At 41.0% G+C, this 22,840-nt stretch overlaps 1 protein-coding gene across 7 annotated transcripts in view; it reads right to left on the bottom strand.

The window, feature by feature from the left end:
* The window catches only part of LOC143034010 (peptidyl-glycine alpha-amidating monooxygenase B-like), a 194,934-nt gene extending 181,340 nt beyond the window's left edge, over positions 1-13,594 (bottom strand). For 2 of the 7 annotated variants that reach the window (XR_012967215.1, XM_076199837.1), the window contains exon 1: positions 10-441. The gene's annotated coding sequence lies outside the window, so the exon portion shown is untranslated. Of the gene's footprint in view, positions 1-9; positions 442-6,843; positions 6,918-13,441 lie in introns of those variants that run through there. The other 5 variants (XM_076199832.1, XM_076199834.1, XM_076199835.1 and 2 more) reach the window with 5 other exon arrangements.
* Between the last annotated feature and the right edge of the window lie 9,246 nt (positions 13,595-22,840).

The raw sequence follows: 22,840 nt of genomic DNA on the forward strand, positions 1-22,840 counted from the left end.
ACCACCTACCTTGAAACTGACGCCGACAAAAGTTTTCCTTTTCTTCTTCTTCTTCTCACGTGCTGACGAAGTCCACGTTAACGAGGAAACCGGAGCACCATCAATCACGTGACCATCGGTGGGTTCGAGTCTCTCCTACACAAGATTCTATTGTCTTTGGAGAGCGTCTGTCAAAAAGGGCGAGATTCCAAGACGCTGAGAACGAGAATCAGACCTTGTGGTAGGCGGCAACAGACACAGACACTTTCACTTTCAGACCGGCCCCCGACGTGCCGACGTGCGCTCGGTCCCATGAGCCGCAGATCACGCCAAGAGGCGCTTATAAGTCACCGAAACCCCTACCTTGGCCCAAAGTGTTCGGACATCTAAGGAGACGTAGCTGCTGCAGTATAGTAACCTAACGCGGGACCCGATACTGGGCAGACTGCGAAGGCTGCAGCAGCAGCAGCTAGTCCATAAATGATAATAAGAGTCTATTGGCATAGCGGGGGCCCCGCAAGAGGATCAATAGCTGGACCCAATGACCCTGTTACACAAGGGGAGGAAGTATGCCGCAGAGGTGAATAAAATCACCTGGCGGCAGCCACATCGAAAGGGATAGAGCAGTGGATAGAGCAGTTGCCAGTAGCAGCGACCAAGATGAAAAAATAACCTTTGGCCCTTTATTAGAAACATAACAGCAATAACAACGTTAATGAAAATAATAGATAATAATATTAATAATATAAATAATAATATAAATAATAATAATAATAATAATAATAATAATAAATTTTGTATTATAGCCGCTGACGTTCTGACAATCTGCGTTATTGATCGTTCAAAATTGAGGAACTTTTTTCTCCTCATTGTTCAATGTGGAACAGAAGTTTCCAATATTCATTTGGGTACCAGATAATAACAATATCAACAACAACAATAATAATAATAACAACAATAACAATAATAAATATAACACCAATAACAATAATGAAAATAATATAGATAATAATTATAATAATAATAATAATAATAATAATATCAATAATAATAACAATAATAAGAGCCGCATTTGTGGCACACTTGAAGCCTTTTCTCCAAGCCAATGCCATACGGTTTCCCCTCAACGCCGAGATCAGGTCACTATCTAGGAAGACAAAGTACAAAATGACGTGATATCATAATGGCAATGACGTGATCGATGACGTCATTAATCACGTGATTACTAGAGGAAAACGTCAGTTTACCCTCTCGCTTCCTGTCAGGCACTTTCATTCGGCTCAGGGCACATCCCCCTTCCCCCTCATCTATAATTAGGGTCGGGGACGTGGGGGGAGGGGATAGAGCGATAATTAATAGCAATCAAGTGTTCCTACTCATCTGTCCATGTCCGAAATCTCGTAGAAAATTGTCCTGACACGTGCACTCGGTAATTACCCGTTTTAATTACTAATTACCTAATTATGAGACCCTAAGATTATAGGGCCGTGCACCTCGATATCTAAGTTTTAAAGAACCCTCATGAGGTCAACATTTACCCTAGAATTATCCCTCCCATATCCGTACTTCGTCACTACCCGAACATAATTTATTTGTATTATTGTATGCATACCACTTTTATTCCTTCAGAATTGAAGATCTGGCAGTAAAATATGGAGGATACTTTCACCTCGCGTATCCGAAATACCCCCGAAATCCGAACACCGTGTATCCCTATGAGTTCGGATATGAGAGGGATTATTGTAATATTATTGACAATATTTAAGTTAATGATAACCATAGCGCCACTCATTTTCAATATCATATAAGCTCTCTCTGCATGTTTTCTAAAATATATGGTAACAAACTGACACGATCATTATTCAGGAAGTTACTGGCAGCAAATACTGTCAGCGACTTACAATCTACATGACGTCATGAGGTCGTAAGTTGCGACCAATAACAAACTCTGTTTACTTTCGCTCTCCACCATGGCAACATGCGACATCGCAAGTTACGACGCGCTTCTCTGGATTGCGCCTTGCGTTGTGTGCCTTGTTTAGTCCTGGTAGGCAGGCGATTTAGCGGAGGCGGGAGTGGGGGGAAGGGGGAAAGGGAATAAGGGAGGGAGGGGGAGGGGAACAACAGAGGTCAGGGAGAATGGAACACGAAGGAAAGGATTGTGGGAGGAGCAAGGAGAGAGAGGGAGGGGAAGGGAAAGAAAAGTGGGAGACGTGGAGAAAGGGAAAACGGGATGGGAAGGAAGGGAAGGGAGGGACGAGGAAGCGGAAGGAGTAAAAGGAGGGGGGAAGAGGAATGAGGGGGAGGGGGGAAGAGGAATGAGGGGGAGAGGAGGAAAGGGTAGTGGGAAGTAGGTTGAGAGAGGAGGGGGAAGGAGGAGAGGAAGAGAAGAGGGAGAGGGAGGAGAGAGAGAGTTTTGACCAACTAGGTCCCGTTGAGACCAGTCCTTCGTCACACAATTACGTTAAAGATTTTATTCTGGCTGTCGCCATGTGACTCAACTCAGTGGCACGTGAGCCCTTCCTGTGCTGTATGAACCAAGCCCATCAGTGTCCTGGGCGGCACCCGCTCCCGCGCGTTATGTAAACAATGACGGGCGGCACCAATCTAGGGGTGGGCGTTATTCATATAGTACATTTTTATATGCATGTTCACACACACACACACTCACACACACACACACACATGCACGCACGCACACACACACGCACGCACACACACACACACACACAAAGCTGAAATTAAGAAATGCGTATAATGTTGTTATCTATAAAGGATTTACTCTTCAAATTTATTTTCAACTTTTTTTTGTTCCATATCTCTACTGATATTAAAAAAATGGAGATTGCATGTCATCTGCTATGATCGCTGTTTTGTCGGTAGCCGCGGGGAATTCGGCATGCGCTTGCGCCCATAATAGGTTTCTATAGGTCCTACAATAAACAAATAAATGAATCTATGATCAATAAAAAGATGAATGCAAAATATTTCACAATAACAACCATCCCTTGATAATAAGCGAATGATGTCGCCTCGTCTGATTGTATATCTATAGCATCCCCAACGCCACCACTCTCATGGAAAGTGACCAAGCACATCTAACTGCATTTTGGCACCGTGAAACTAGGCTTGCGTGTGCGCTTGCGCCCCAGGGATTTTTTAGGCTTAACCCCAATATAACAACTTGATTTACTTGCCAGTTATTGAGCACAACATCTCCCCACCCCAATTGAATTTACATCATGCGTTCGACAGATATCGAGGAAATTCCATGACTTGTTGGCAGTGAATGCCTTGGCACGTCCCGCTTGTAATGATATACACATTGGGCCATTCTTGTACAAAGGCTGGCGAAGGAGGATACTGGAAACAAAGGGCCAGCGAGGCGGGCCAGATCTTATTGTATATGCATTTTTACGCACACGCACACACACAAAAGCACATCAACCCCAATGCGACCGTTCATGCATACAGCTGCAGACATAGATATATCACAAGGCTATAATATCCCATCTGTTATACGCCTGACATTACAGACAATAGCGAATAGGTTTCGAAAGTCATATCACTAAACTGAACTTTTTTAATTTTATCTTATATAGTGCTATTTTTGTTCTTTTTTTTTCTATGCAGCCTTGCCAAATCGATGACAGCGCGAAATCCAGACCTGATAAATGTGGAAACCCCGCCATCAACGCCAAGATCCTCCACAACTCAGCCCCTTCCCTGCCGGGTGACATTTTCCCAATTACCCGGACTGCCGCCAGGAGATTTTATTCATGCCCGTGGGCCAATATACCCAAAGGCCTTAATTTCCCCGTATTTGGGAGGGGGCGGGGGGTTGCCGTAACAAAGAACACGTCTTAGCCCTGATTATACGCTGAAGAAAAATGCTACAAAAGAGGGTACGGGGGTGGGGGGTGGGGGGTGGTGTGCCTAGTCCCTTTTCGATCCGCCCCCATTTGGTCGTTTTTTTAAACGACATGGAGGAGGGGGAGGGGGAGGTGGCGTTATCGATGTGCTTAGTAGCACGTTGTGCGATCCTGTGAACTATGCCAACGTCACTGAAGCATTCAGCCCTGCAATGATATATCTGGAGCACCGTTACTTTACTCCACAAGCAGCAACGTGTCTCTTAAAAGCAAACAAGCTGGCATTGAATGGGTGACGTCATCATTTCATTCAGCTCAGGAGGTGTGTGTCTCTGGATCACGTGTTGGACTCGTGATCGACAGCCATTTCCCTCCCGGAAGAGAGCTCAGAGCTCGTATGACCGATCTATGGGTAATGCTATGACCTTACACACACACAACTCTCCGCCCACGAGAGTCGGAGTAACGACCCGAAGCGCAGCGATACAGAAATGATTTCGCCCCTGGGCAGGATTCGAACCAGGTACTGCCGCACCTCCGTGCTGGCAGTCCAGTACTCTATCAACCGCGCCGCCGAGTCGTGTGTGTGTGTGTGTGTGTGTGTGTGTGTGTGTGTGTGTGTATGTGTGTGTGTGTGTGTGTGCGTGTGTGTGTGTATTTGTGTGTGTGTGCGTAAGTGTGCGTGTGTATGTGTGTGTGTATGCGTAAGTGTGCGTGTGTATGTGTGTGTGCGTGTGTATGTGATTCACCTTGGTCTTTGGATCACGTGTTGGACTCGTGATCGACAGCTATTTCCCTCCCGGAAGAGAGCTCAGAGCTCGTATGACCGATCTATGGGTAATGCTATGACCTTTCACACACACACACACACACACACACACACACACACACACACACCCAACTCCCCGCCCACGAGAGTCAGAGTAACGACCCGAAACACAGCGATACCGAAATAATTTCGGCCCTGGGCAGGATTCGAACTGGGTACTGCGAGCACTATCGTACTTCCCAGTCCAGCACTCTACCAACTGTACGCGCGCGCGCGCGTGTGTGTGTGTGTGTGTGTGTGTGTGTGTGTGTGTGTGTGTGTGTGTGTGTGTGTGTGTGTGTGTGTGTGTGTGTGTGTGTGTGTGTGTTTTGTGATGATCCCCACCCCCTTCCCCGTTGCCATCAAGTGTGGCGCAATCTCGTTCGTTCAGTAGCGGACTGCATCTGGTTATTCCAGCTGTCTGCCACGCTGGCTCCTGTCCGCCCACCTTCCTTCCTTCCTGTCCACCTGTCTCCGCCTGCCTGCCTGTCTGTTTGTACATGTCAAGTGTTGTTTATCAGAGCATCTCACAGGTGGAACTTGTTCGGTGCGATTGCGGAGGTAACAACAACAATAATAACAAAACAACAATAATAATAATAGTAATGTTTAACGTCACAAACTCACCCCAACCCACCCACTATCGGGAGGCTAGGACGGTGCTCCTTACAGATGACTTTGTAACGTGGAATTTAATTAACCATGCCCCCCTTACTTCAACTTCGACGGTGGCAGGGTTCGAACCTCCATCCCCTCGACTTTCGCCGCAAGTTACGACGCCCCAACAATAACAGCAACAACAACAACAACAATAATAATAATGACACTAATAATAATAATAATAATAATAATAATAATAATAATAATAATAACAACAACAACAACAACAATAACGTTAGAGGTGAAATCTCGATCTATTGACTTTGTTTTTGTGCTCAGACCAGGAAGGGACCAAGATCAGGTACCTGCTTGAATGTGGTGACCCTGCAAGAACCCTGAGGGGCTGGCACTTAGTCCTTGGACTGGGCCCAAGATCTCTCTATCAACGTTAGCTACATTTTTTGCACTTTTTCACACATGGGGAGCTGACAACCGGCGACTGATCTCTTCCTACCACAGAAACAGTCCCGCAGTGATACAACAAAGAGATCTGTAGGGAAGTTCCGAGGACCGTTGCCGGCCACTGTGGGGCTTCTGGTTTTACACTGGGTGAAATTCGAGGCAACAATGGATTGATTGGCTAACATCAGACGGCTTGACTGAGCCAAGGGGGTGGGGTGAGAGGAAGGAGAGGAGGGGCGAAGAGGAAGTGAAGGAAGGAGGGAGGGAGGGAAGAGGAAGAGGTGGGGGTGAACACTGGGGGGAGGGGAAAATACTGGGGAGGGTAGGGGGGGTGCAAAAAAGGAAGTCTCGATCGATCAAGGGGGGCTCCGTTCCCCCCCCCCAACACCCTCGGCTGAATAAAATCGCCTGGCATCACACATAACAACGTCAGTCACAAGAGACGTCATAAGGAGAGGGATGGTGAGTGATGGTGAGTCGTGGTGAGTGATGGTGGTGGTGAGTGCGGGTTGTTTTAACAGTATGGTGATGAAGGCCGCGGTGACCGTAGTGATAATGACAGTAGCGGCCTTGCTGGTTGTGATGTTTTGTTCAGAAGTGGTGACACGAGTTGACAGTTGTGCTGCTACTGGCATTGGTATTGACCACCTCTCTTCCCCACAAAATTGAATAAAATCGCCTGACGGCAGCCAGTATCAAAGAAAAGGGATCACACCGTTAGGCAGTAATTCAGCGAGACTGTGAGCACAAGAGAGATGAACAGAATCGCCTGGCGGCAGGAGGTAAAAGGACCATCCGGCAAATAAGGCGTCCCCCCCCCTCCCATACAGCCTCCAGCACATTTAACACTTGGTTCCTATCGCCACCAAACAATTTCATTCGGCTCCGAGGGAGCCCCCTGGATCTCTCCGTCCTCTCATTGCGACACACTCCAGCATCGGAACCGTTCCATGGAAAGGTACACATCTATTCCGATCGTCCCTGTCACCTGTGGGTTCCCCACAGGCCCCCACGACCCCAGGGGCACACACTCCCCCCATCCACACCGATGGACAACTCCGAAGAAATAGTCTCGAACGGGTATAATAAAACGGCGGGATGAACCGCCGCGCGACATCCTACCTCCACCACGGCCAGAAGAACACTGACGGGTCTGTCCAACTCGACCCCGAGGCGAGCTCTGTTCTGGAGCACCTGAAGGTTAAGGTCCAGGCAGGTACGACCCCTATAAATCACACACACACGCGCATACACGCATACACACACACACACACACACACACACAAAATAATAATAATAAAAAGAGACGCGCTCTACAGTAGCTGTGGTGAGGGTGATTAACTCCTGCCTCCCATGTTCCAGCTTCTCTCATCCTCTCCCTCCCTCCCTCCCTCCTTCCTCCTCCTCCCCCTACTCTTCCTGGAGGGCTTCTCCATCGAGCTCCCCTCCCGAACATGGTCCAATGCCTTCCATATGGTCAACCCCGGTAGGCGGGTTACCGGGAAGGGGGCGTGAAACGAAAGTTAAGCCAAACGATACAAAACAGACGTTTGTCCTCTCAATCCCTACCCTTTCCCCTTCCTCTTCCCTTGGCCTTTCCCCGCATCGCCGAGTAGGCCTACCATAAGGGCAACACCCACCAGGAGACGAAGAGAAAGGACCCAATATCCTCGCCGTAATGGAACTACCCACTCCTGTGGTCCACGAAATGTTCAACCCTTTCGTTACAACTGGCGCCTTAGATTTGTACTCTCCCTGTCGCCAGGCGATTTTATTCGCCCAGCACAGCACAGCACAGCACAGCCCCCTCTCAGGCGCACCGACAGGGTTAAGATAAATTAAAATCGACGGTTCTCCACGGGCTCGACCCCGAGTCGACGCCCTAATCCCATTTCCTCTCAATCTCGCTTAGCAAATCCCCTTAACGTGCGATGCACGAGATGACGGGCGTTAAGCCCTGCAGGGGAGAAGGAAAGCGGTTAACCCTGCAAGGAGGTGACGTCACTAATTGGGTTTATTTAGGTGAACGGCAACGACGAACGCCGCAGACGATCCCAACGGGACTGGGCCTTCAGGGTCTACATTCAACTCTTAGCTTCATTCTTGTGATTTTCATCAACACTGTGTTATCCTCGGCAATTGTACCTGTTATTTCGAACCATGTGTTCTTTTCATTATCTGCATTTCATCTATATTGATTCAATACCAAATAAACTAATAATAATAATATTAATAATTATTATTATCATTATTATCATCAAGAGGCCAAAGCCATCTAACACACCATCACTCCAGCCACCAATGGCATGGGAAACAACTCATCAAGACCTTCCCTCACAATACAGCTCACTAAAAATCACCATAGCATTAAACTTGCCCAATCAGCATCGCAGAAAACAACATATATAAACTGTGACAAAGCAGAATGAAAAAAATCCCATCCAGACATAAATGCTGAGCATATCAGATATCATAGTGAAGAAATGTAAAAGGCATCTCCCAAGAGGATACAGAAAGAAATACATCCTAAGTTACGCATCACTAACTGCTACCATGATACAACATTAAAAGACAAAGCAAAATAACATACGATTAACTAAATTACTAAAAAAATAAATAAATAAATAAATAATATGAGAGAAATAGAGAGAGTTTGGAACATGTGGGAGACATATCAACAAAAATAAAGAAAAAATGAACCTACCCATGCAGGACATATAACTAGTCCAAAATAAAATGCCATCATCTGAATTATATGTTTCTCCAAAATTAGATGCTACAAGCCCACAAAACCCGGGAACAGAAAGATATAAGGGATACTTACAGAATAAAAAACACAAAGAAGCCAATTATTGTTTTCTAGCAAGAACAGACTCGCAGTAATGGTTATAAACAGGACAAATTTAGATTTAAAAAGGAAATAGGCAAGAATTGGTTTACTAATTGGGTGGTCGATGAATGGAATAAACTTAGTAACCATGTAGTAAGCACTCAAACTATCAGTTGCTTTAAGAAACAATTAGACAACTTTATGGCTGGGGATGACAGGTGGTGATGGATACGGAGCTGCCTAGTGTAGGCCTTATGGTCTCTTGCAGTCTCCTTCATTCTTATGTTCTTATGTAGGCCTACCTGAAGCCTATAGATTTCACATGCTGAGGTCCTAAACGCAATACCTAACTACCATATAAGATATTTGGGCCTGTGAATCCCCTTACTGGGACTGACAGCAATCTTCAAAAGATCTCCTGGACTCTCTACTCCAATAATTGTAAGAAAATACAAACAATCCCCAATTACAAATCAAACAAATTATTTGAGCAACCAGCATCTTTCAGACCATCTATCTTCCCTCCACTATTCCCACAAATCTGAATACCAGAAAGAATCAAGTTACACTAAATGCAATTATCAAACCAGTTTCATAAACCACCATTCCACAAGGACTCTGCCCCAAAACTGAACACAAGTACTAAATGCATAACAAAATAGTGTTGCTGATGGAAATGGGAATAGGAGGGGTTCCCCTCCACTGAAAATATATTTACATATTGTCCAGTGGGAACATAAATAAAAGTACACGTGGTAAAACATTACAGAAGTTGTTCAAGATAGATTTAAACCTTTTCCTGAATAGTTACATGGCATAAACTAGAATAAATGTAATTAACTAATTGTAAAAATTAAAGTTCCCGGGTTTCAGTTCCAATATCAGTTTCTCAAAGAAAGACTCTAATCAGAATGTCAGCCAAGGCAAGCCTCAACCCACCACCATGGTGCCCAGCCACAGCAGTAACCTCCCCAGTAAACAACTTAAGCTCACAGACCCAAACATGGCTCCATCTGCTGACCCCGTCACTACGAGGCCCACGCACTACCACTGTAGTATACAGGAAAGGAGCAACATTTGTTTTGTCTTATCTCCTACTCCCTACTTAAAGTGCAACTGAATCTAACCCAATACCCTATAGTTAAGTCTATATAGGTTACCCTATGTCACTGCATGCACCTTTAACCTCTGTTAAGTGGAAAGTAACACCAGTCATAAATACAGTTTCATTATGGACTTACAAGACCTGTCAGCATGATTCATCATTGTAAACCATTGTATATCTTTATGATGCAACTCACTCGTATAAAATTACCTGTTCAAGATTTTTTAATTTACCGATGACATAAAAATTCAATGTGCATGAAAGAAACACAGGTATAGTTTACATATTGAATAAAAAAAAAAAATCAAACAAAACAGAGCTGCAGGTAGCTCAGCTGACATCACTTGGGAGTCATTTTTTCTTTTATGGTATGTTCTACTGTTCTATGTTCAATGTTCTACATGGTCACATTAGTTATCAAATGAAAAATCCTTTAACCTTTTTAATTTTTTTTCTCCCGGGACTGTCACCAGGCAATTCTATACATCTCAGTGACACCATCTCATTGCATACTGGACTTCCCCACCCACCCTCCATCCTCAAACAAGATGGGAAACCAATCATGACCTCTTCTCCAATCACTTCCTCATAATCATAGATCATGCAGAAAGAGTGAAACCCACCCACAAAAAAAAAAATACAAACTACGATAAAGCAAAATGGTCTGATTACACAGAAGAAATAGAAAATAATTTTGGGAAAGTTGTTGTCATAATTCAGTATCCATCAATAAATCAATACTAGAAAGAACCACACTCCTGGAGATAATTATGAAGAAAAACATCCCAAACTTCCCACACAAGATAGGCTATAAGTCATTTACTTTGCTTTGCAATAAATTGTTTCAAATACTGTAGATTATAAGAGATCCATAAAATTAGTTAAACAGTATGTTTAGGGACATCCCTTAGAATACTATAATCTTGGCAAGGTCTTTATGATATTCTGGCACATACAACCTCCTCACCCTAAAATCTAGCACCTTTCTGGCCCCTCTATCACCATTTACAAGAAATACTTTGCAACCACAGAGTCATTTAGAATTTCTTTTACTATACATTGTGTGGCAAATCTTTACCAACAATAATTTTCCTTAGAGAAAAATAGACCTCTAAAGAGCAAAAACAAATTTGTAGAAATTCTTGCATGCAGTAAAGTAAAATCATATCAGACCATCTTGATTACAGGTGAAGAATACTGCCGTACCCAAGACCTCGCATGTGGACAGATTGTACAGGGATGCACTGTATGAGGGTAGGGTTAATGACCAGGGGAATATCACACATATCTATTATACAATATGAATGAGTTAAGCTAGGTTAGGATCTATTTAGTTATGCAGTACCTAAAACCTAGGGTCTGCATCCACATAGGTTGAGTGACCAGTGTTGGGTGGTGGTCCTCCAAGATGCACAGCAGAGAAGAGTATCTCCCTGCTACCCATTTTCAAACACCTTCAATCTGGATGTACAGCCCCAGGGGGTTGGCATTTGGTCTTTAGATCAGGCACAAGATCCCTAACAATTTCAACTGCATTTCCTCCACCTTTATTTACAAAGAATTGACAATAGGCAACTGTTCCCTTCCTATTACTAATTGACAATAGGCAACTGTTCCCTTCCTATTACTACATGAGTGACATAAAAAGTCCTACAATAATATAACACAGATATCAGTCCACAGTTTCTTCCCAGAGGAGAGCCCAAGGACCAATGTCACCCACTGTGGGTGTGGTTTCCAGATGACAAAATGCAAAAGAAAATAATGATGATTGTTGGTGGTGGTGGTGGTGGTGGTGGTGGTGGTGGTGGTGGTGATGATGGTGATGATGGTGATGATGGTGATGGTGATGGTGATGATGATGATGATGATGATGATGATGATGATGATGATGATGATGATGATGATGATGATGATGATGATGATGATGATGATGATGATGATGATGATGATGATTACATAATTCATTATCACTATAATCATAAATTGGGAGGATACACAGCATGGGCTATGTCAGTCCTTTGAAGGACTTCCTGACATCAACCACCACTATTATCCAGGACACAACCAAGGTATGTGAATTTTTTTATGGCATCAGTGTCCTAACCATATGCCTAGACTAAATTAATTTTATCACCCTATATGACCCCAAATGCCTACACCTTAGTCTTGGTTCTGGAGACATTGAGCCCCAGCAGTTTCATGTTTGTGAAGAGTAACTTAAGGGCTGCAACCAAAACCTCCAATAACTCCGCAAAGACAAAGTTAGTGACCTTAATGTTGTCAATGGATACTCCTCAATGACAATGATCAACAACTATCCAATACCCAGTCCATGTAAAAGATGAAAACCACAGGAGCAAAAATGCACCAAAGCATCAATCCTGAATTAACATGAAAAAAAATCAGACATGACTGCTCCACTTCACAGCATTCTGTCCCACAAAACAGATCAGATATTAAGTCAATCATCCTCATATGAATTTCATGGATCCTCAAAAGATCCCAGAGTGCCTCAAATTGCACTAAATCAAATGCCTTCATGAGGTCAACATAGGCTGTACGGGAGCCATCCTCAAGCTTATGTCAGTACTCCAAAGATCACAAAATTCTAGGCTCGGATCAGATGTTGTCTTACTTGGTTGGAAACCAAACTGCTCGTAACTCTGAAACTTTAGCAAATGGAACCAAACTTATGCCAGCAATAGATGGGTGAGCTCCCTGCCCAGCACACTGATCAATGTAATACTACAGTAATTGTTGCAGTTTGCCTGTCCCTTTTCCCCTTCCAGATAGGGACAGTAAGGAGTCTACACCATACGGCACACATCTGCAGCTAAAGCCATCACCTTCACCTTATGTGCTTGGACAGTCAGTGCAGGTCACTGCTGGGAATTAAGAGGGGAATGTGGGATTTAAACCCACAACAAGAATGAGAAACCAGCAAGCTATGAGCTATGACCAGACCCCCTTCTCCAGTCAGAGAAAATGGCACCGGACAGCTAAAAAGCACCACATGGAATCCATAGATCATGGCCTCACTTCCAACTTACAGCAACTTTACAATGACCGTGTAGATGCCAGCTGCCCTTCGACCCTTCAAATGTCCCACAGCCTCACTGAGAGTGTGTCGAGTTTCAAATACCCATGCATCAGGCTTGACAGATTTGACAGAAGTAGGCTGCAAACCCAAGCCTACCTGAAGTATCATGTCTGGATACCATATAGAGATATAAGGATCTTGCTGTTATACATTTAAAAGGCCAAAGTACAACCTAGAACCACATACCATTGCATATAACGGTCATATTTCCTCAGAGAAAATGACCAAATCTTCAAGATCATAAAAAAAGAAATAAAAACTGTCTAAGAGTGTACTGACTGGTGTCCAATTATAATTGGTATACTGTGAAAATAGTACAAGGTGAATATTACTAAAATCACCTTGTAGTGAAACAGCATAATCATAGTTTCATTTAAGTTAATATTTAATATACTACTTTCATCCATATCATATGTAATACTTTCCACTTTTATATATGATTTAAAGTTTAATACATACTAACATAGACCGTGATCAAGTTAACCTACAGTATTACAGTAGTTTCTCTACAATATTTAGTTGTTAAAAATTAGTCAAACCCTAGTTTTCTTTAAAACATTTGTTGTCACATAAAACTATATTTTAGCTGAGACTGTTTTCTAAATTATATGTAACGCCTATCTCTATACCCAATACATTGTTTAGATGCTGTAATACATCAAATCTTTCCAATTGTGCTTACCTTGTATTCATAATCCTGGGTGCTGTTCCTGACAATGCTGATTCATCAATATTTGACGAACAAGAGTAGCAATTTAATCACCTGTAGCACACAATTGTTTACAAATCTCCAAACAAGTCTACGGCCGTCGCTCACCGTATGTTAGAGTCGGATATTGATGGCAGGTTGATAAGAATGAAAACCTTGAACTAAAACCTACAATATTTGAAACAGTATAGTTTTAATATTAATCTGAAATTATAAAAATATAAAATGTATAATAAAAAGGTTAGATAAATGAATACAAAATCAAGTCATAAATCATCATCTAATCAATAATGAAAACGTGAATGCACAGTTAGTTGGAAATATATGACCAAATATATACAATAAGACACATGGAATATTTTAATTGGTCTAATATTTCAAAAGAGTTATTTTGTTTAAACATTTAATTCCAAAAGTCAAACCTTGTATTGACAAACTTGAGCGTTTCAGGTTGCCTAACAACGTTTTTTTCTATTTTTACAAAATTATGCAATTGTGTTATTATGTCTCGGTATAATTCAATGTATTTAGAATTATGAAATTAGCCATTTCTATGTTCATTTTGTATATACATAATAAAGAAACAAGAAAAAATCTATCAGTTCTTCTTAACAGAAAATGTAGAAACCAAGGAATGACTCCATCTTCAAGATGGATTTACATCGACAGTGAGACGCTTACATCGTTTCAACCTGTCTCAAATTAAAATATTTGATACATATTGCTGGGTATCTAGGGTGCATAATAATTATTTAGCTACAACAGTAAACTTTAAGTATTTTGTGCTGGCTAGTAAATGGAGATTCAGATTCTACTAATTTAGATTAGTAGATGATACCGGAGGAACCAAACTAAGGATTTGAAAACTTCAATAGCACTGCAAACCGTTGCCATATCCAAAATATATATTTCATTCCGGCAACAGCTAGACGATTTTATTTAACTTAAATATCACCATAGCATTGGGTTCAATGCGGTGTTTCATATACAAAGAAAAATTTAGGAGTAACGAGTATTATTTGTATTCACCTTGGATACACATAGTTTATGTGAGTGTGATATATTATAAGTAATCATTATAATTATACAAAGGCAGAAACAATGGTCAAATCAGAAACCTGCAAAAACAGATATGATTATAAACAAATATAATAAACTGACGACCATTACTGAACGACCACTGATTACAATATATATATATACGAATAATGAATTATGATAATACGCAATGTTTTATAATGAAGTATAACACAGAAACTTACCCAAACACTACACAGCACTACTAAGATGGCCACTTACGTGGTGGTTCGAATCGGTTTCGAAGGAGACTTACAAACGAATCACAAACTATCACAGTGAAAATATTACGCAGAAACACAAATGCATTTCATACAAATGATATACAAATATCAATGTAGAAAAATACTATACGAAACAATACACGAAATATAAGTATACAAAATATGAAACAAGGATGACTCCAAACTCAAAAATTTAAATGAATCGCATTTGACTATTGTCAACTGCCGCCAAGTTTTTTCCTTGTTGTCGACATTTTTTTTTAAAGAACTGCAAAATGTAGGATGTGTGTTTTGTTTCTTACTAATAATGATGACAGTTAACAAAATTCCGTCGGTACGAATCCTGCAAATCACAAAAAACAACAACGTGGAGCTCAACAATGATGCAAGAGGAAAAGAATAGTGAAAAAAAAACATGAAAGAGTCATCTAATTGCATCTGGCGGAATTCTCAGAAGCCGGTCAAGATTTTTTTTCCAGAACTCAATGCACGCAATCAATCTTCTTTGGCAAACAGAGCAAAGACCCCATCCAGACACATACGCAATATACAGGACGAGTTATGCGCCTGTCTCCATATTTCCGTGTATATACACACACACACACACACACACACACACACGCACATATATATATATATATATATATATATATATATATATATATATATATATATATATATATATACATATACACATATGGATAGCCAGACAGATATCACTATGGAAATCAGATTTGACTGGAAATACATTCTCAAACCATGATTATGTGGAACAGTTATGGAATTTCTCCGTTCATTCTTTCCTCCTCCACTAATCCCATTCTTCTGCCACATGCGTCTGTCTGGGATTGTGCCCTTCTTTCATCCTTATAATGTCTCCACGACTATTTCCTTTTCCTGCTTTTCGGTAGACAATTTTATTCAGCTACGGGGACACTCTGTGTATGTGTGTGTGCGTATGTTTTTGTGTGTATGTGTGTGCGCATGTGTGTATGTGCTCGTATACGTGTATTTACCTAGTTGCATCTTACGGGGAGGGGAGCTATGCTCGTGTGTCCACGCAAATGTATTTGCATCATGGCTTATGGTACTGATGTAAGAGAGATATTTTTCAATATAAACAATTGTTAAACCTTTGGTAGATCTGGCTTTATTATAATTTCTTTGTGACACTATAAAACACTAATGCTTAAACCCCGGACACTGAGTAACAAATGCGATTTATTTAAATGAATGAAGGTTATTCACCCCGGCGCCAAAACGGCTGAAGTTGCGTCATGTCGTCGATCTTTTCACTTACATTCTTGAGCAGATGCTCCGTCTAGGCTGATGTAAACAAAGATGCGCTCAGTTGTGTAGTGAAAGGGGCACGTAAGTGGGAGGTGGATGGGGGCATCACCCCTATTTTTATAACCGTAAAAGTCTCTCTCCTCTCTCTCTCTCTCTCTCTCTCTCTCTCTCTCTCTCTCTCTCTCTCTCTCTCTCTCTCTCTCTCTCTCTCTCTCTCTCTCCCTTTCCCTCTCTCTCTCTCCCTCTCTCTCTCTCTCTCTCTCTCTCTCTCTCTCTCCCTCTCTCTCTTTCTCCCTTTCCCTCTCTCTCTCTCTCTCTCTCTCTCTCTCTCTCTCTTCCCTTCTCTCTCCCTTTCCCTCTCTCTCTCTCTCTCTCTCTCTCTCCTTCTCTCTCCCCCCACCTCTCTCTCTCTCTCTCTCTCTCTCTCCCTCCCCTCTCCCTCCCTCTCTCTCTTCCTCCCTCTTCCCTCTCTCTTTCTCTCTCTCTCTCCCTCCCTACCTTCCCCTCTCTCTCTCTCTCTCTCTCTCTCTCTCTCTCTCTCTCTCTCTCTCTCTCTCTCTCTCTCTCTCTCTCTCTCTCTGTAACACTTGCTGTTTGGTCTATTATTAATAAGATTTTTCCCCTTTTTCGTTTTCGTTGAGCCGGCTTCTATGCAGATTTCAATGGGAAGATAGTCATTCGTCTTCTGTTATGATTGGCTGGGACCAATGCGCGTTCAGCCAATACCCTGCTCAGCTGGCTCGCTCTCTCGTTGTGGCTTCTGATTGGTCAGCAGCCTCTTGTTGCAAATTTGGTAGAACCTACAAAAAGTCCACTTAGATGGGCAGTTATGGATTTATCCTTTCAGTATAGAAGATGTATAGATACATATACGTCTACATGCATGTATGTATATACGAATGTGTGTATACATGTGTGTTCAAGTATTGTATGTATATGTGATGTTGAAAGGCGGTTTTATTCAGGGCGAAGTTCGCCGTGTCTAAGTGGTCTCCTCGGGGAGAGGGGATGTCTCCTCTCGTATTACTCACCCCACCCACCCCCACCCCCGTCTCCTTCCCCTCTCCAACCCTCTCAGACATTCCATTGTCCTCCTCCTCCCACTTTCCCTCCACCTACTCCTCCTTCTCCTTCTCCTTCCCCCTCTCCACACCTCTCTTCCTTCCCATGAGATTTGGCCTCCTTTCCAGGGCAAGATCTTTGAATTACTTCGTGGTATAAGGAAATGCCCGATGTCTCACTCTCGGAATACAACAGAAGAATCACGAATTGCAATCTTTGAAGTTTGATACTATTTCATTTTACTACACACTCAAGGAAGCAACATCAATAAATATTCATTAGATATCTGTTTTCCCTAAAAAAGCGTAGACTCAGAGGTGACTTGATACAGGTCTTTAAAATTCTAAAGGGAATTGACAACATCAAAAGTGACCAAATTTTCACATTGAATGAGAATCAGACAAGAAACAATGGTCTCAAACTGTCCGGAAATAGATTCAATTTGGAAGTGGGTAGAAACAACTTTGCCAACCGTGTAGTTAATGAATGGAATAAACTTCCTGCTCAGGTAGTGCAATGTAGTTCAGTTCGAAGCTTTAAGAATCATTTAGATAAATACCTAAGTAAGATGCTGTAATGATTATAATTTATCTTATATTATTTGTTTTTGTTTTGTTATCTTTTGTCTGTTTGATTTTCATTTATTATTAGTTATATGTCTATTATTATTTACTATTTACCTGTTTGTTTATTATTTAACTATACCTATGCATTTATTTATGTATTTTATTTGTTATTTACATTATTATAGTTTTTATTTATTATTTTATTATTAATATATATATTTTTTTCGCATCCGACCTAGATATGGATCAAAAGGTCTCCTGTCGGTATGCTCCGCCTTTGTAATCCTTTGTACATTATATAATCAGTGAGTGTGTAATAAAATTAAACGAAATCATGTATAATGTATCAATCCATGTATAATGTCAGCATGCGGATGTGAGACTTGGAAACAGACGAAGGCGATGGAAACAAAGCTAAGGAGTGCACAGAGGAGAATGAGGAGACTGAGAGTGGAAATTACGCTAAGATACAGCAAGAGAGCAAGTTGGGTGAGAGAGCAGACTGGAGAGAAAGATATTGAGGCGGTAAAAGAGAGTAAGTGGAATTGGGTAGGTAAGTTAGCGGGAACGGCTGATGAGCGATGAAGCAAGGGTGTTACTGAGTGGACGCCATGAGATGGGAAGCGTGCAAGAGACCAGACAGAGGGTAGAGACACGAAATGGAGAAGTTGGCAGGAGTGACGTGGCAGAGGTTGCGCGGTCGTACAAGTCATGGAATGCTATGGAAGAGGCATTTGTTCAGCAGTGGAAACAAAATGGCTGATTGATTGACTGACTAATCTAACTGTACTAGAAGAAAATTGACTAAACATAATTTTCGCGTTTCATCTCTTAATTCATAAATGTTAAAATTTGAATATGCAGTATTGTAAATATCGATATGTATACACATATATATATATATATATATATATACTTTATATATATATTTATATACACTGAGTTAAACACGACAGCATTTTGGCACTGGTTAATCTTCTTACTGATATTTTCAATTTTCCTCACAGTAGGTCTCATTTCAGGAGGGTGGGCAAATACAAGCCTTCCACAGTCTTCCATATTTAATTGACGTTTCGACTTCAGGGAGTCATCTTCAGAATAGTTACAAGAGATAAGTCACAATTTTCAAAGCTACATGATTCACAATTGACAATGGTGTACAGACAACATGGGTTTAGATATGGGCCGCTTGGGAACGCTGCATGGTACGTGACCCGCTACGTAGCCGAGCACTTCGTCTTGGAGGGGGAGGGGGAGGGGGAGGAGGAGGGAGAGGGGGGAGTCAGGTAAGATAGGTCTTCTCGCTGGGGCACCACGCTGGTCATGTGAGGGTTGGTGAGGTGTAGGAGGGGGAGGGGGAGAGGAAGGAGGTGGGTGTTGCTGTTGTTGGGCTCCAAATCTCGTGGAAGAATTAAATGGCGGGATGGCAGAAATCATATTACATTGAATGTTAATAATTGGAGCTCTCTCCCTAATGTGGATGATTTCAAGCATTTTTAGTTCCTTAATTTTGGCATGTGTGCAACTATCCTAGTGTTATCCACAATTGTCTTCCTATCGATTAAAGCCTGGTGGTATTGGAGGTGGTGTTGTTTAATTGCTCCTTGTTGTAAATGTAGGGACAACCGTCTACTCAGTTGGCATGTCGTGAACCCAATGTATGAAGAATTACGGGGTGCGCAGTCCCCAGTAGTACAGCGATATTCATATATGACATTGGTTCTCGATAATATGCCGCCATTGCCAGACAGATTGTTTTTCATAACAAGGGAACAGGTACGGGGGTTGTCATAGAATATATTAACTTTTAAGTTTTCATAATAACCTATTGGCTTACAATTTCTATGTATGATGTCTTTCATGTGTTTCTCATCTTGGCGGTACGAACTACAATAAATATTCTGGTAAAATACAGTAACGGTCTTGGCTTGGTCCGGTGTTTTAACAGCAACTTTGCGTTCTAGCAAATCCTTAGTTACACTATCAAAGTCTTGATTAGAATAACCATTATTTTCTAGCATCTGGCGCAGGTAAGTAAGTTCTAAGTGGAGCATATGCCAAGAGGAACAAATGGAAATTGCCCGCCGGACATATGCCCTAATAACGCCTTTCTTATAATTACGAGAACATTCACCAAGACCGTTCATGCATTTACCGCTATCCGTGGGCTTACGATATACCATAGTTTTAAATTTATTAGATGTCGCATCCACCAAAACATCAATAAAAGGGATCTTATTATTAACATTGAGCTCTGTAGAAAATCGTAGCCCTGAAATGGCTTGGAGATTAGATCTGAGCTCTTCTAGTAAATGCACGTCAGAAACACAAACAAAGATATCATCAACATATCTCACCAACCCCCACATGACCACCGTGGTGCCCCAGCGAGAAGACCTATCTTATCTGACTCCCCTCCCTATCCCTCCTCCTCCACCTCCCCCTCCCCCTCCAAGACGAGGTGCTCGGCTACGTAGCGGGTCATGTACCATGCAGCGTTCCCAAGCGGCCCACCATTGTCAATTGTGAATCATGTAGCTTTGAAAATTGTGACTTATCTCTTGTAACTATTCTGAAGATGACTCCCTGAAGTCGAAACGTCAATTAAATATGGAAGATTATGGAAGGCTTGTATTTGCCCACCCTCCTGAAATGAGACCTACTGTGAGGAAAATTGAAAATATCAGTAAGAAGATTAACCAGTGCCAAAATGCTGTCGTGTTTAACTCAGTGTGTATTAGTGAGAATTTGCGCCCTAAATATACAACATATATATATATATATATATATATATACATATTGTAATGTGCTGCTTACTTTATGTATATTATATATATATATATATATATATATATATATATATATATATATATATATATTGCAGTATTTCACAAATGACACGTGAACATAATATGCAGAAAAAAAAACACTGGTATAAAAGAAACGTAGTCCGAACGTTTTCGTCTATTTAAGACGTATTCCCTTGATATTGAATGGACGAAAACGGTCGGACTACGTTTCTTATTTACCAGTGTTTTTCTGCATATATGTATACGCGAATAAATCACAAAACACATGATTCACAAAATGTGTAATAAAATCACTTGGAAAATAAAATGAAAGGTGACCGGACGTTTTCGTCTATTTAAGACATTTTCAAAGGTGACAATGTCTTAAATAAACGAAAACGTTCGGTCACCTTTCATTTTATTTTCCAAGTGGTTTTATTACACATATATGTATATGTACACACATATATATATATATATATATATATATATATATTATATATATATATATATATATATATATATATATATATATATATGTTTGAATATCGAGGGAGCAGATTCCCTTGTATGCATGCGTTGTTAAAGTCGACAGCATTAAGGAGGTTGTTAATCTTCTTATGGGTATTCTCAAGCTTTCTAACAAGTACTCTGCCATTTGGAGGGTGGGCATAAACCGGATTGCCAAAATGATTAATTTATTCAACGTTTCGTCTGCATATATATATATATATATATATATATATATATATATATATACATATATACATATATATTGTAATGTACTACCAGGGTTAAGGAGCACAAGAACTCTGTTAAATACGGACAGGAAAATTTCGCGGTATTTCAGCACGTCGCCAATAAAAACCACCGGATAAATTGGGACGATGCTGAAATAATTTACAAATCCAAATGTAGTTTCAGAAGAAAAATAGTAGAATCCTCCTTAATAAACAATTTTCCAAATTACAACATGTCCCATGGTCAATGGTCATCAGATTGTATTTCTTCTTTTGCTATAAATAAAATGTTACCATCTACATTAGCGGTGGACAAAAATCACCAAGGTCCATGCAACGCCGGACATGTGACCTGAGCCACCAAGATCCGAGCATGCGTGCCGGGCATGTGACCTGAGCCTCCGTCCCTTCTTGCTACCTCACTGTTTCATTATAAATACACATTGTTCTCTACTTTGTAACTCATATCTGCTGAAGAGGATCACAGTAAGTGATCGAAATATACATATCTTATATATCTTCGCTTATTCTTCTCCGAAAGTGGGTCATCAATATCATGTATATATATATATATATATATATATATATATATATATATATATATATATATATATATATATATATATATATATTAGGGTGGCCATTTCCAAAAAGGACACTGCATATCTATGATTATAGTATACAGTAATATATATATATATATATATATATATATATATATATATATATATATATATATGATAAAAAACTGAAAGTGAATAATATTTCTAACTTCTAATGACATCGACAAAAAACATATACCTGTATTTCTTACTAAGTTACAACACAAAACCTAGTTGTATCCTCACCTTGATTGCCAAACTCTTTGGTCCAGAGTTAAACAGTCTTTCTTTTCGGCATTTTCAGACTCCTTAACTTCATAAATTAATTGCCAACCACACTGCGCCGTGGCCACCTCAGGTCTTTATGACTGATGTTACACAGTATAATACACTTTACAAAGTTCTGCAGCTGTGATTTTGTCATCCTGAGATGATCGAGCTGAGGAAACAAATTATAGCAGTGACGAGGTGCCAGCACTGCGAGTGTTAAGTCTATGTTTGTCTGTGGCTACATGTCGTTCAACTGCACTCTTCCCCTTAACTCCTATCTCCACATCACAACGACACAGTGTACAAAAAACATGAAACTCATCCTTTCTGCTTTTAGCAATGAATCAAAACTCTTTGGCCCAGTCAGAGTTAAACAGAGTCTTTCTTTTCGGCATTTTCAGACTCCTTAACCTCATAAATTAATTGCCAAACAAGATTGAACCGTGGTCTGTCTACTTCGGCTGCCGAGTTCCGACGTTGACCTTGGCCTAGGTACTCCCACATAATTTAATTGTACGGCATTATTGTATACCTAACGTTATTTATTTATTCATTTATACATTCTTTATTTATTTTTTATTTATTTATTTGTTTATTCATTTATTTTTGTCACACCCCAAGAAAGGAGGACAAATGCACGTCCGGCGTGAGGTTGCGCCGGATGGAGGACAAAGTGCTCAAAAGGAGGACGTCTGGCCACCCTAATACACACACACACACACACACACACACACACACACACACACACACAC

Source organism: Oratosquilla oratoria, chromosome 16 (assembly GCF_046742065.1).
Source record: "Oratosquilla oratoria isolate Oo_2021 chromosome 16, ASM4674206v1, whole genome shotgun sequence".
NCBI lineage: Eukaryota > Metazoa > Arthropoda > Malacostraca > Stomatopoda > Squillidae > Oratosquilla > Oratosquilla oratoria.